The 12,032-nt window shown below is 36.1% G+C and overlaps 1 protein-coding gene across 5 annotated transcripts in view; it reads right to left on the bottom strand.

Annotated features, from left to right (window-relative positions):
* RASSF8 (Ras association domain family member 8) overlaps positions 1–12,032 on the bottom strand; it is a 196,457-nt gene that overhangs the window by 43,873 nt on the left and 140,552 nt on the right. The window contains exon 1 of one of the 5 annotated variants that reach the window (XM_077170347.1): positions 7,801–8,054. The exons of the other annotated variants lie outside the window; for them this stretch is intronic. The gene's annotated coding sequence lies outside the window, so the exon portion shown is untranslated. Of the gene's footprint in view, positions 1–7,800; positions 8,055–12,032 lie in introns of those variants that run through there. 5 annotated transcript variants of the gene reach the window in all.

The raw sequence follows: 12,032 nt of genomic DNA, 5'->3' as shown, positions 1-12,032 counted from the left end.
TTTAGTGCTACAAGGGCCTTTACTTTTAATTGAATTTCTTATCCACAGCCCATCTCTAGACAGATTACTGAAAATTATGTTTCTAAACTATATCTAATGTTAAACACACATATTTGAAAGATGGAAATTCTCCCATACTTGGAGATTTTAAACAATAGCTCACAAATCAGTAACAAAAACCTTTTGAGGGTACAGTATAACTAAAGGACAGCACTTATTTCTGAATTGACAAAGATCAAATTTTGACCATACATTAAAGCCATGAGTAGAAATAATGGACGTTTATGTAATAAATACAGTTTAAGAAAAAGCAAACTTTTTACAATTACCCATTCTAGGAAACAGATGTATTTCCAGTAACCAAAGCTAGTCTCAAAAGTAAGCTCTGCTTCAAAATAACTCCTCTTGCTAGTCTAATATACCAACTGGCACCAATAAAAAGTAATTTCTTCTCAATTTTCCCAAAGAGGTTACCTTTTGTAAAATTCTAATACTCCATGGAAATACAAGAATATGTTTATTACACTGAATTCCTCTTTGACTTCTCGCTGATAGAAGAGTCCTAATAAAACAAGTGTTTTGCTTAGGATTTTAAGTCTGGAAAACATTATCTTGAAAATGTGATGAGGGGTGTAATGCTATTACTGTAGCAGTATAAAAAAGGAACATGAAAAAAAAGTTTATTTTGCCATTATACCATCTGCAGAGTCCCCATTTACTTCGTGGCTCTCCACATACAGTCTGAGGTATGTGTGTTGTGCCAAGTTCTGTGATGGTTTACTCCTTTTTGAGCTCTCAGGATGTGGCTTAGAGACCACAAGTCTTAATGTACAAAAACCCTGAACTCTGGCATCTATTAAATTATGTTTCCTATTATGTGTGCTATTTCATGGCTCTCTTTCATTAATAGCAAGAAAACTGGCAAAGTAAAAATGTTATAATGCACTTCTGAAAAAAATTGTCACTGTGAACTTGGCACTATCTTAAAAGGTAGATTTAAGTATAGCTTTGTGATATTTCTCCTTGAGCAACCCTTCAAATGATAGCATGTCCTTGCTTTTTACTGAATCTAGCAACAAGAATAATCAATAGCTAATGCTTACTGAACTCTTACTTTATGAGGTAATGCTATATGCTTAGATATGTTATATCTAGATATGTTATATTTTATCCTCCAATATCCATCTTTAACTCTATGTGACATGAATTAGAAACAAATGAAGAAACTGAGGCATAGAGAAATCAGTTACTAGCTCAAGGATGCCTACACAGTAAGTGGCAGATCCAAATCTGACTGTTGACAAAAGATAATGCCCATAACCACTACAAAGCTACTTCTATTTACGAAATAAGGTTATGAATAAAATTTGGATAGCAATTTATAATCACATAATCTTGACTAGTAAGAGAAAGTAATCGAGTAGCTGTGACCATGGAAGCTATAAATTCCAACATTTACTAAGGAATGATATATTTAGGCTAATTTTGCCACAAAACTGAGAAGAATCATAGCTGATGTTCAGTAATATTCAAATCAGGTTTAGCAAGGAATATATGACCCTGAGGTTCCTCCCCAAAACTGCTTCTCCTACAGCCTCTCCTATCTCAGTAAAGCAGGGTACAGCTAGGGTCTACATCCAAATGTGAATGGACCCCTAAAATCCATGTCCCTTCCCCTACAACAAGCAGTTTGCCAAAGGCAGAATCAATTTTTTTTTCTCCAGACCTGAACTGATATATCACTTTATTAGTGAATTTTGTCCATGTGTGTGATAGCAAACTATGTTCGTTACCTCACAGTCACCATTCGTGCATAATGCGTCTAACTTCCTGAATTTGATATTTATGACATTACACAATGAAGTCCACCATTTTGCTATTAGGGAAAAAATAAAGTTTTCATCCATGAAGTCAAGATGACTATGGAGTTCTCCTTCATAATATTATAACCATCAAACCCATCAATTATGACCAAAAAAAGCCCATTTTTAGAGTTACAATGAGGTAAATATGAAAAAAAATTTCAACAAAACATTGTTCTGCCTTAAGGCTAGGAATGGTGACTTCAAATAGGCAAACTTCATTATGTCAGAACTTGTTCCTTCACAGATTTATTTCTAAGCTATATTAGTATGTAAACATTTCAAAACCAAAAAAAAAAAAAGGAGGTGGGTGGGTGGAGGAACAGTAATAAATACACAATATCAGGAAAAATTTGAGTACCTTCACTCCTAGGTCAAAGTAGTTGCCAAAGTATAACTCCTCTTAATATACGTCAATTTTAAGATTTAATTAACACAGTATACAACAAAGCAGAAAAGTTTTAAGTGTTAATATTTCACTTGAAAAATTAGGAAATGCTTTAAGAGAATAAAAGCCAGAAATCATATTTGGCAAAACTAAACATGCATGATCCTTACAAATCTTTGTTAAACTGGAACTATTTCAGTTCATATCAAATAAGAAAGCTGTCTATTCAAGTGACTTTCAAAGGCAGTTTTTCCTTAAGCTTTAAGAATCAACAATAATTTTGCCGTCTTGTCTATTTTACTTAGAAAATCTGGGTCAGTTAATTAAACCCCTAGATGATATGCAAAAATGGGTGCATCCTTTGGCAATATTTTAAAGTAACTGTAGAAAACTGTAGTAACTGTACTGTTTTCCACTGTAGAAAAATTTGAATAAAGAGAACAACTATTCAGTTTAATGAAACAAATAATGCTGTTTTTCAAAAAAGCCATAACTTTATTCCTCACACTACCTTTAGTTGATGCTTTATTTAAAGATATGCTGTGTGCTGCTTTGCAAGTAGTTGGAAAATGTGGGGCTTGAAATAATCTAGGACATGTACTGTTTTGTGGGCTTACAGTATTACTGAAAGATGATAAATTTGACGTGTACAGTGAAATTGCAGGGCAAAAGACCTGATATTTATTGTATATAATATCAGTGATATTTACTGACATGGCACTCGATAATATTCTATTTATGGAGCTGGACTTAGTCCTAGTCCCTGCCCTTCACTGAAACTACAGCACAGGGTGAAGATGGATTTTACTTGTTAATCACCAATCACATCAAATGAGGAAAGCTATACATCTAACCTAGAGCATGGCTCAGCTATAAAGAACAATGACTGAATCAATTAACTATGTTTAAAATCCCAATGCACTTTCCAAATTAAACTACTTCCTTCAGGGAAAAAAGCAACTAGTTTTTGCTACGTTTAAATAAATTTATTTGCATTTCATTAGTAGCATATTTGGTTTTCACAACTGCATTTATATTTCATCAGGTACTACATTTTCAGAAAGCAAAGCTCAAACAGTGCTAATCTAGCAGTTATTAATAAAATGTATTAAATGGAATAAATGGATTGATTATACCAGTGGTCACCATAATTACATCCTAGCTCAGCAAACTGCAAAGTGGAAAGGAAGCTGCAGCATGGTAGTAAGTCACTATTTAGACAAGAGGAGCCTGAGAATTGTATTGGAATAGTGTATAGGCCTGGCAGTTTAGATAATTAGATTTTTAAACAAACATTTTAATTGAAGTTCATTACAGGAAAATTCAAAAATTTTGAGTGTAATGATTTTTCAGTGAACACACCATCCATCAGGAAGAACCTCTCCACCCCAAAGGCAACCATTATTCTGACCTCCATTATCACAGACCAGTTTTACCTGTTTTTGAACTTTCTATAAATGGGCTCAGTTGTATGCAGTGGTTTCTAATTTTTTTAGCATAACATGTTTGCTGAGAGACATCCTTGCTGCAGTGCACAGCATTCAGTCTTTCTCACTGCAGCAGTCTGATTCCTAGGAATCCCCCAATGGCTCTCCCACAATCACAGTTATAAAAACCTCAGGATACAACCAATCTCCTCACAGATCTCTGATGTGCCACCCCTTGATTATCCTGCAATTCTCCCATCTTGCAACCCTCTACCCTTATGCCAAGACATTCCTGGTTCTTTGAATACACCACTCTCTCAAGCCGCTTATGCGACTCTCTCTCCTTGGAGAATACTTCTGATTGTTCACTCACTAATTCTTGCACATCCTTCAAACCCACTTTAACCCCTCCAGGAAGCTTTCCCCTATCGTTTGGCCCCTCTTCTGATCTGGGGGGGGGGGGGGGTCACTCTCCCCTGTGCTTCCAAAGCACTAAGTGTTTTTGTTTTATCATGGTGACTTACACAGTGCTTATCTGCTTATTTCTCTGATTCCTGTATTATCTCTTGAGCCCCTCAGTACAGTGGTGGACACAAAGTGGGTGCACCACATGTGTTTGTGGAATAAAAAACAGGTACCAATCACACAGGGCAGAAACTGGCTGAGTTTACATTTAGCTGGGGAAAAAAGCACAGTATTAATTAGAAAGTGTCAGTGTGAGCCCACAGATAATAAAACTGGCATTCAAATATTTTAAGCCAAGTAAAGCCTTAACAGTATTGATTTAAACTCCTGGAATAAAAGTTAAATATTACTATTAATGATGCTACTGCAAGTATTACATCATGCTGTAAAATAATACTAGTTTTGGTCTATAATTTGTGGTTTCCAAATGACCTTGACTAAAACATTCAATTCAAATAATTTTATGGATCTTAATCTTAAAATATTCAGGACAAAGAAATGCTCAAGTAAATCATACCAAGGAAAGTAGGTAGAAAACTAATTACAAAAAATACCTAATATAGTTCAGCAGTAGAAAAAATCAGCATGGTATAAAATTCTCCTGACACAGCTGTTTCTTAACACCTCATCACTTAGGTAAAGCTTTCCTCTAAGAACAAATTAATCAAAATAGGCCAAATGTCACCATTCCAGAGGACTGACATACTCTAACCAACAAACTTAGAGGACTTAAATAAAAAGAATGCAAGGAATCTAATGAAATCAAAACAAAGGAATTGATAAACAGTACAAACCTCAGACTCTTTCAAATTCTGGTTTATAAATTACCTATTTAAATAACTTCTCTAAGATTATGAAGACAAACAGACCCACAGATAGATCTGTGGTTAATATTTCTCCCATTTTCATAGCTTGGGAATATAGACAAAGAATATAATACACAATGTCCTCTCTTTCCAACTCTTCCTTCAAACATATGTTTGTTTTCTTAGTTAACAAATGCTTAAATTGCTACATTTTCCCCTTTAGGTGTATAAAAGATAAACTAACCTCTTTAGACTTGTAACTATATTATTTACAAAAGAATTACATTAAATAAATATAGACTCCATTTCATTTTTAAAGGCAAACTTAAAAATTTCCAAAACATTTTATAATAATCAGCAATTCTATCTCTCAGTATGACTCTGCCTGAAATAAGTTACTCAATTTTGAATATTTTGAATTTGTAAGGACAATAAGTATTTCTGTAGCGTTATCTAGTAAAATTAGAAATTTGCATTTAGAACTGAGAAGACAGAACCAATACATTGGAGTATAAGAAACATTACACAAAGCTATTAAAAATTCTAAAAGCTACGTAGATAAAAATTTACATAAGAAACCATCAACTCACCACACGTATTTCAATATGATAATTAAAAATATATTCAGGAAGAAAAGATAAAATAAATTAAGTTTGAGGGTATAAAGAAAATCACAATTATAAAAGTACAAATCATGGTCTAACAAACTGAATTCAAATATTCATGTTTGTTCTATATAAAAATATTCAGGGTGCCAGGGGGATGTTAGGGAAAGTTTCAGCACTGTAGCATGGGATGTTTTCATAATCAAGAGGTATATATCTACAGCCAGTCCACTGAAGCATAGTAAAAGCAAAAACTAGAAACTAGTCTCCAAGCAATGTCACACAACTCCATCAGAAAAAAATCATTTCACACCCTTTTCTGTACTATTCCAAACTTCAGACCAAAACACTTTTTCTCTTCCAGCACAGATATCACTTCCTCCCTCAAATTAACACATTTTAGAAGCTGTTTCACAGTTCAAAATTTACCTAATAGTGTCTGAATAACTAAGAGAATGTAGTTGCTAATTTTATTGCTTCATATTCAAGGAACTATTTGTATTTAGCTACTGAACTACACATCTTATGTTAAGATGAAAATTTTCTCAATTCTTTTCTTAAAATCAAGAATATTAATATAAAGTTATTATTCAACAACTACAAAAGCAAAAACAGACTATAACCAAAAACAAAATGAAAAAGTCACTGTTTAAGTTAATCTAACACCCAAATAAATTTGTTGAGTGAACGATCAAAATTAAGAAAATAATATGGTATGATTTAATTCTAAATACATGATGTGATTCACATGCCGTTTGCTAATCACAGTATCACCAGGGTCAGAAATTTAGTAACACATAATTAATTGTCACAAATGACAAGCATTCCTTTTCCTTCTACAGTTATTTATCAAATCTAAGCAAACCAATTAATTTCTCTAGATCAAGGCATTATGTACACCTTTTAAAAAAATAAACCCACTCAAGAACTAAGTAACAAGTAAAAGCAAAAGTCATCCCTTCAGTCCCAGGCCAGGGTGATTCTTCAAAAATAACAGGGTGTGCTGGTTTGAAAGGATGTATGTCCCCTATAAGAGCCACGTTTTAATCTAAATCCCATTTCATAAAGGCAGAATAATCCCTATTCAATACTGTATGTTTAAAACTGTAATCAGATCATCTCCCTGGAGGTGTGATTTAATCATGAATGGTTGTTAAACTGGATTAGCTGGCGGCATGTCTCCACCCATTTGGGTGGGCCTTGAGAAGTTTCTGGAGTCCTATAAAAGAGGGAACATTTGGAGAATGAAGGAGATTCAGAGAGAGCAAAGCAGAATGACACAGCCACCAAAGTCCACCAGCCAGCGACCTTTGGAGATGAAGAAGGAACATGCCTCGCGGGGAGCTTCATGAAACAGGAAGCCAGGAGAAGCAGCTAGCCAAAGACGCCGTGTTTGTCATGTGCCCTTCCAGATGAGAGAGGAACCCTGACTGTGTTCACCATGTACCTTCTCACTTGGAGAGAGAAACTGAACTTACTGGCCTTCTTGAGCCAAGGTTATCTTTCCCTGGATGGATGCCTTTGATTGGACATTTCTATAGACTTGTAATTGGGACATTTTCTTGGCCTTAGAACTATAAACTAGCAACTTATTAAATTCCCCTTTTTAAAAAGCCATTCCATTTCTGGTATATTGCATTCTGGCAGCTAGTAAACTAGAACACAGGGTAAGTACACTGACATAAAAATTCTTACTACTGGAAAAACCAATGGAAGATGGCATGGAAATTATCTACTATGAGTATTAACCCCCACAAGTTTTATATCATGGGCACTAGGTTATAGTATGAGAATAATTATACCTCTATAAAGTAAAATAATCTGCTTTACCTCTGGAAAATTCGAATAGTGTTTACAAGTGCTAGATAATTTATAAAGTTAGACAAAGCAGGTATCACAATTATTTTGCAACAATAACATCAACTGATAAACAATTGGGGTTAACTGATCTGCTTAAGAGTTAAAAGTAAAACAACGAGATATAAAACTCAGACCTCTAATCTTCAGTCCTCTAACACCCAGCCTCAACAGGGGTCTAACGTGGCAAGTTAGGACTCTATCCACTTGGACCTCCAGATTCATTACAAGAGGACAGAAGCAGCAGGTTTTGCATCTTCTAAGAAAAACTGAGCAGATATTGTCCTATATGCCTAGCAAAGCTAACTCTTCTGGAGATGCTGTCAGCTTGATCACGACAGCTTGTTTTTCTTTCTACACAGAAAAACTGAGTTACTTTTAAGTATTCACCTTGTGAGCCGACCTGTGAGGTATGCTAAGTTTCTTGGGAGTGGGATTCCCTGTGAAACCCACAGCCTTGGATCATGTTCTCTACCCAATCACAATGAATAGCCAGTGATGTCATTCCCGATTCTGTGATTCTAATGCCTCACATTGCAAGTGCAATATAGTTAAAACAAACAAAAAACCTTAAACTCTCACAAACTTTAAGACTACAAATATTTTCTAGGAAAATAAGGAAAGCAGCCTTCCAATTATGTCAGAAGAATAAAAACCTGTGAGTGATCCACAGAGCTCTGAGTAGAAAAGACTGACAGAGACCTGACGGAAAGGAATTTTGTTGTTGAAAACAAATTTATGAGGCCAATAAAATAATAAAATAAACAAGAGACAAAATAATGGCCTAATTTTGTGCACTGGGAGCTAAGGCCTCACTGAGTACTAATTAATTTGGTTGGAAAACAAGCAAATGAAGAACGTTCCCTTTAAATTTTTTTTAATAAGAACATTTTAAATAAGAAAATGTTCTGAATTACTTTCCTATATTCATCTTGAGAATTAAAGAGTAAGTTATACAAATAATAATTTGTTAAGTGTTGTCCTGGGTAACAGTAATGAAGGTGCATATTAAAGATACATTTAGAAGCCCAATATTTCTATAGTTGTGGCTTTCCAATATGTTTCAGGAGCCGAAGTTTTAAACACAAAGTATAAACACACACAAAATATAAATACACATAAACTTTGAAGGGTTAGGGTGTTCATTATTGAGAATATAAAATACTTTCAGGAAATTGTCAAAAACACTTTTTTTGTTGTCCTCACTGCTTTTTTTTAAACTTCTGGTCAGTTCTAGTGCTAAATGATTGAGGGTGTTCTCCTTTGAGACTCTGATCTCAAAACAGCTTCATTCTAAGAATAAAGGTACAAAATAGTAGAGAAAGCATAATGCAGAGAATAAACTATTTTATCTAGTGGCACTAGTTCAGCCAAAGCATATACACCATGTGCTACCGTTGTGCCAAATCCAGTTTACAGACATCCACAGTGCAATATGGTTGTGATGGTAGAGGCATGTGCAGGGTAGAAAGACAAGACATCAAGGAGGAGGCAAGACCATCACACAGCACGGGCGCGCAGCTTAGTCTCAGAACTGAGCTGGGTTTGAATACGCATCCTCCTGCTCCCTCTTTCTCAAGCTTTAAATTGTTTCACACTCAGGCTTACTAGGTCATTATTTTCTTTTATCTCTGACTCTTGGTACACAAGTGCTTTGTGGTGACTTTAGGACAACTGTTGATTTCCCGCCACTATTGCGCCACCGAAGCTCTTTTTCCTGCATCCTATTCTGGTACCCCTTTAGCATGCAAATACACACACAAAACACAAAATACAGAGGGGCCCATGGAAGCAGTTATGGCAGTCCACCAGCCATGTAAACGCTGACCCATGCTATAAAATATATTGGCTTTTAAAAATAATTACCTGAATTCACTGTGCTAAGCTTGTTATTTCAATGCCAATCTGATTGTTGGTTATAAAAGTTCAATTATGAAAAACATTAAGCAGAATTTGGTAATAAAATCTTTAAAAACGGGACGAAGATTTTACAAAAGACTTAACAAAATGGGTTCTTGGTAGTAAAAAAAATTACAACCAGTGTTCTAATTCTAAAGCTACCAAAAATAGTAAACAAAATACAAAAATTATACAAAATATCCTGTATGAAACTTAAAATTTAAAGTTTTTTTTTCTTTTGTCAATTTTTACATTGAGATCAGTGGTTCACAGTATCATCATAAAACTGTGCATTAAGCATTACAAGTGATTTCTGAACAGTTACATTACTCCAAAAACAATAAGAATAAAAATAAAAGTAAAAAAGAACATGCGAAACACCCCATATCCCCCATCCCCTCCCTTAGTGTTTATTATTATTATTATCATTTTCTTTATTCATCTGTCTATATACTGGATAAAGGGAGTGTCAAATACAAGGTTTTCACACTCACACACTCACACCTTTAAAGCTATATAGTTATACAATCATCTTCAAGAATCAAGGCTACCGGATTACAGTTCAAATGTTTCAGGTGTTTCCCTCTAGCTACTCCAATATACCAAAAATTGGAAAGCGGTATCTATATACTGCATAAGAATGATCTCCTGACTCTGAAATCTGGCAGCCATTGAAACTTCATTTCATTTCTCCTCCCCCTTTTGGTTAAGAAAGCTCTCACTCCCACAACGCCAGGGCCAAGCTCATTCCCAGGTATCATGTCCCACGAATGACGCTGATCTGGGTAGGACTAAGGTAAATAAGACTAAAGAATAAAGGATGATATTGATTGTATTTTGAAACTTCAACTTCTGTGTTAGACCAAAGGAAGCAATGTTGATTTGGTGCAAAATTTATATTTTCGGCAGTGCACTACCTAATTTAACTTGCATGGCCATTTTATTCAAATACCATAAGTATAGAGAACCATGAATAGGGAGTGAGATCTTGTTGGTTTGTACAGATTAATGTGATGCCCCGACACATCCCAGAGTAAGCTGGGCAGAAGATTAAAAAATATTTGCAAAGCCCCCTTGAGGGACTAGAGAAAAAGGTGGAAATATTAAACTTCCCCAACCAGGGAAGAGTGACTTTAAGGGAAATAGTATACCAAGGAGGATGATGAGTAGGTAATCTGTCCATGTGAAGGAGAAAATTTTATTACTGATATGGTTTAGAATTTCTGGCATGGTGATAATAAAAGGTAGACTGACATTCAGGACTTCTAGCCAATTTTATTACTATTTTTAAATACTCTGCAGTTTTCATACCTCTTATTGCCTGCACCAGAACAAACCTCTACTATTGGCCTGCACTTGGTACACCACAGTTAAGTTATTCAAATTCAACCTTTATAGCTTTTATATTAATTGCACAGACCATAAAATAAAAGGGATTTATTAAAAAAAAATTAGCTAACCAATGCTTCTAGCAGAAAAGCAAGACAAACACCAACATATAATAGGAAAAAATGATCAGTTTTCTATCACTTTAAGATATAACCCATGTTACCTGGGCTATCACCTTAAGATATAACTGATGTTAGCTGGGCCCGCTGGACACAGTCTACCATTACTGCCCCAGTCCCACTCTGTCCAGCAGATGCTAGCTGGCTGCTGCAGGCTGCAGACTGTCCCTTATGCCTGCCACCACCATGCAAGAGTGTCTTTTATGCCCACCTGTACACCAGGAGATGATGAACCATTAATGTAGCATAAGATTTGGTGCTAAAGAAAGAGGCTTACTGACCCATTCGCCAAATTTCAGAGATGTTGAAAATTCAGTATCTGCAGGCTCAGACATCAAGCACACAAAGGATTGTATGCATATAAATAGGTTATATTAAAGGAAAAAGTAAAAGATTGAATTTGCATGAGCTCTGTGCCGTGTGTCTAGAAGACATCAAGCCTTGTGATGAGTTGGGGATTTGTCCATGTAATCATGCCTTCCACAGAAAGTGCCTTATTAAGTGGCTGAAGGTTCAGAAAGTGTGTCTACTGTGCCACATATGTGAGTTTTGCAGCTGGCCCAGTAAGTCCAGTAAGTAGGACTGTGGACCTAAACAGGGGCCCCTCCCTGGGGCAGAGAATATTGTATAAGTCCCCCAGACTCTTGCTGGATACAAGGTCCACATGGAGCCAGGAGGAACCAAGCAGTCTCTAGGTTGACTGCTCTCTACCTGTGGCACCAGTTGCCATTTCCTTTGCTTTGCTGCATGAAGAACTAGTTGGGCCAGCTAAGCTGGGAGCCTAGACGTTGGGTCTTGTGACACACAAAGCACTCTGACACTTCCCCATGCCCAGAGAAGAGGACTGGATGAGCCTGTGGGATTGGTTCAAGACATTTTATGAGGGTAATTTGTTACATTCATTACACTCTGTCTCCCAGACATTTATCTCCATGCAAAGATGTCTCTTTATCAAGCAGAAGGGAAGATAAACACAAGTGTTAGAGAACAAAACTGAGGGCAGGCCTTCAAAGCCCCACCCCTACCCCATGGACAGATGGGTTTCAATGCAGATCCTGCATACCTCTGCAGCAGCAACCCCACCCCATCCCTGCCTGGGCAGTCCCCAAGCCAAGTAAAACTAGGCAGGGGTTCCCTCAGTCAGTCAACGCTGGCTCGGTTGCCAGTGGACGGTGAGGCAGTAACAATGCAAGGCTTTTCAATTAGGTCCCTTTA

This window comes from Tamandua tetradactyla, chromosome 7 (genome assembly GCF_023851605.1).
Source record: "Tamandua tetradactyla isolate mTamTet1 chromosome 7, mTamTet1.pri, whole genome shotgun sequence".
Lineage (NCBI taxonomy): Eukaryota > Metazoa > Chordata > Mammalia > Pilosa > Myrmecophagidae > Tamandua > Tamandua tetradactyla.
Note: the sequence above shows the minus strand (reverse complement) of the source record. Positions and strands in the feature narration are given on the sequence as shown.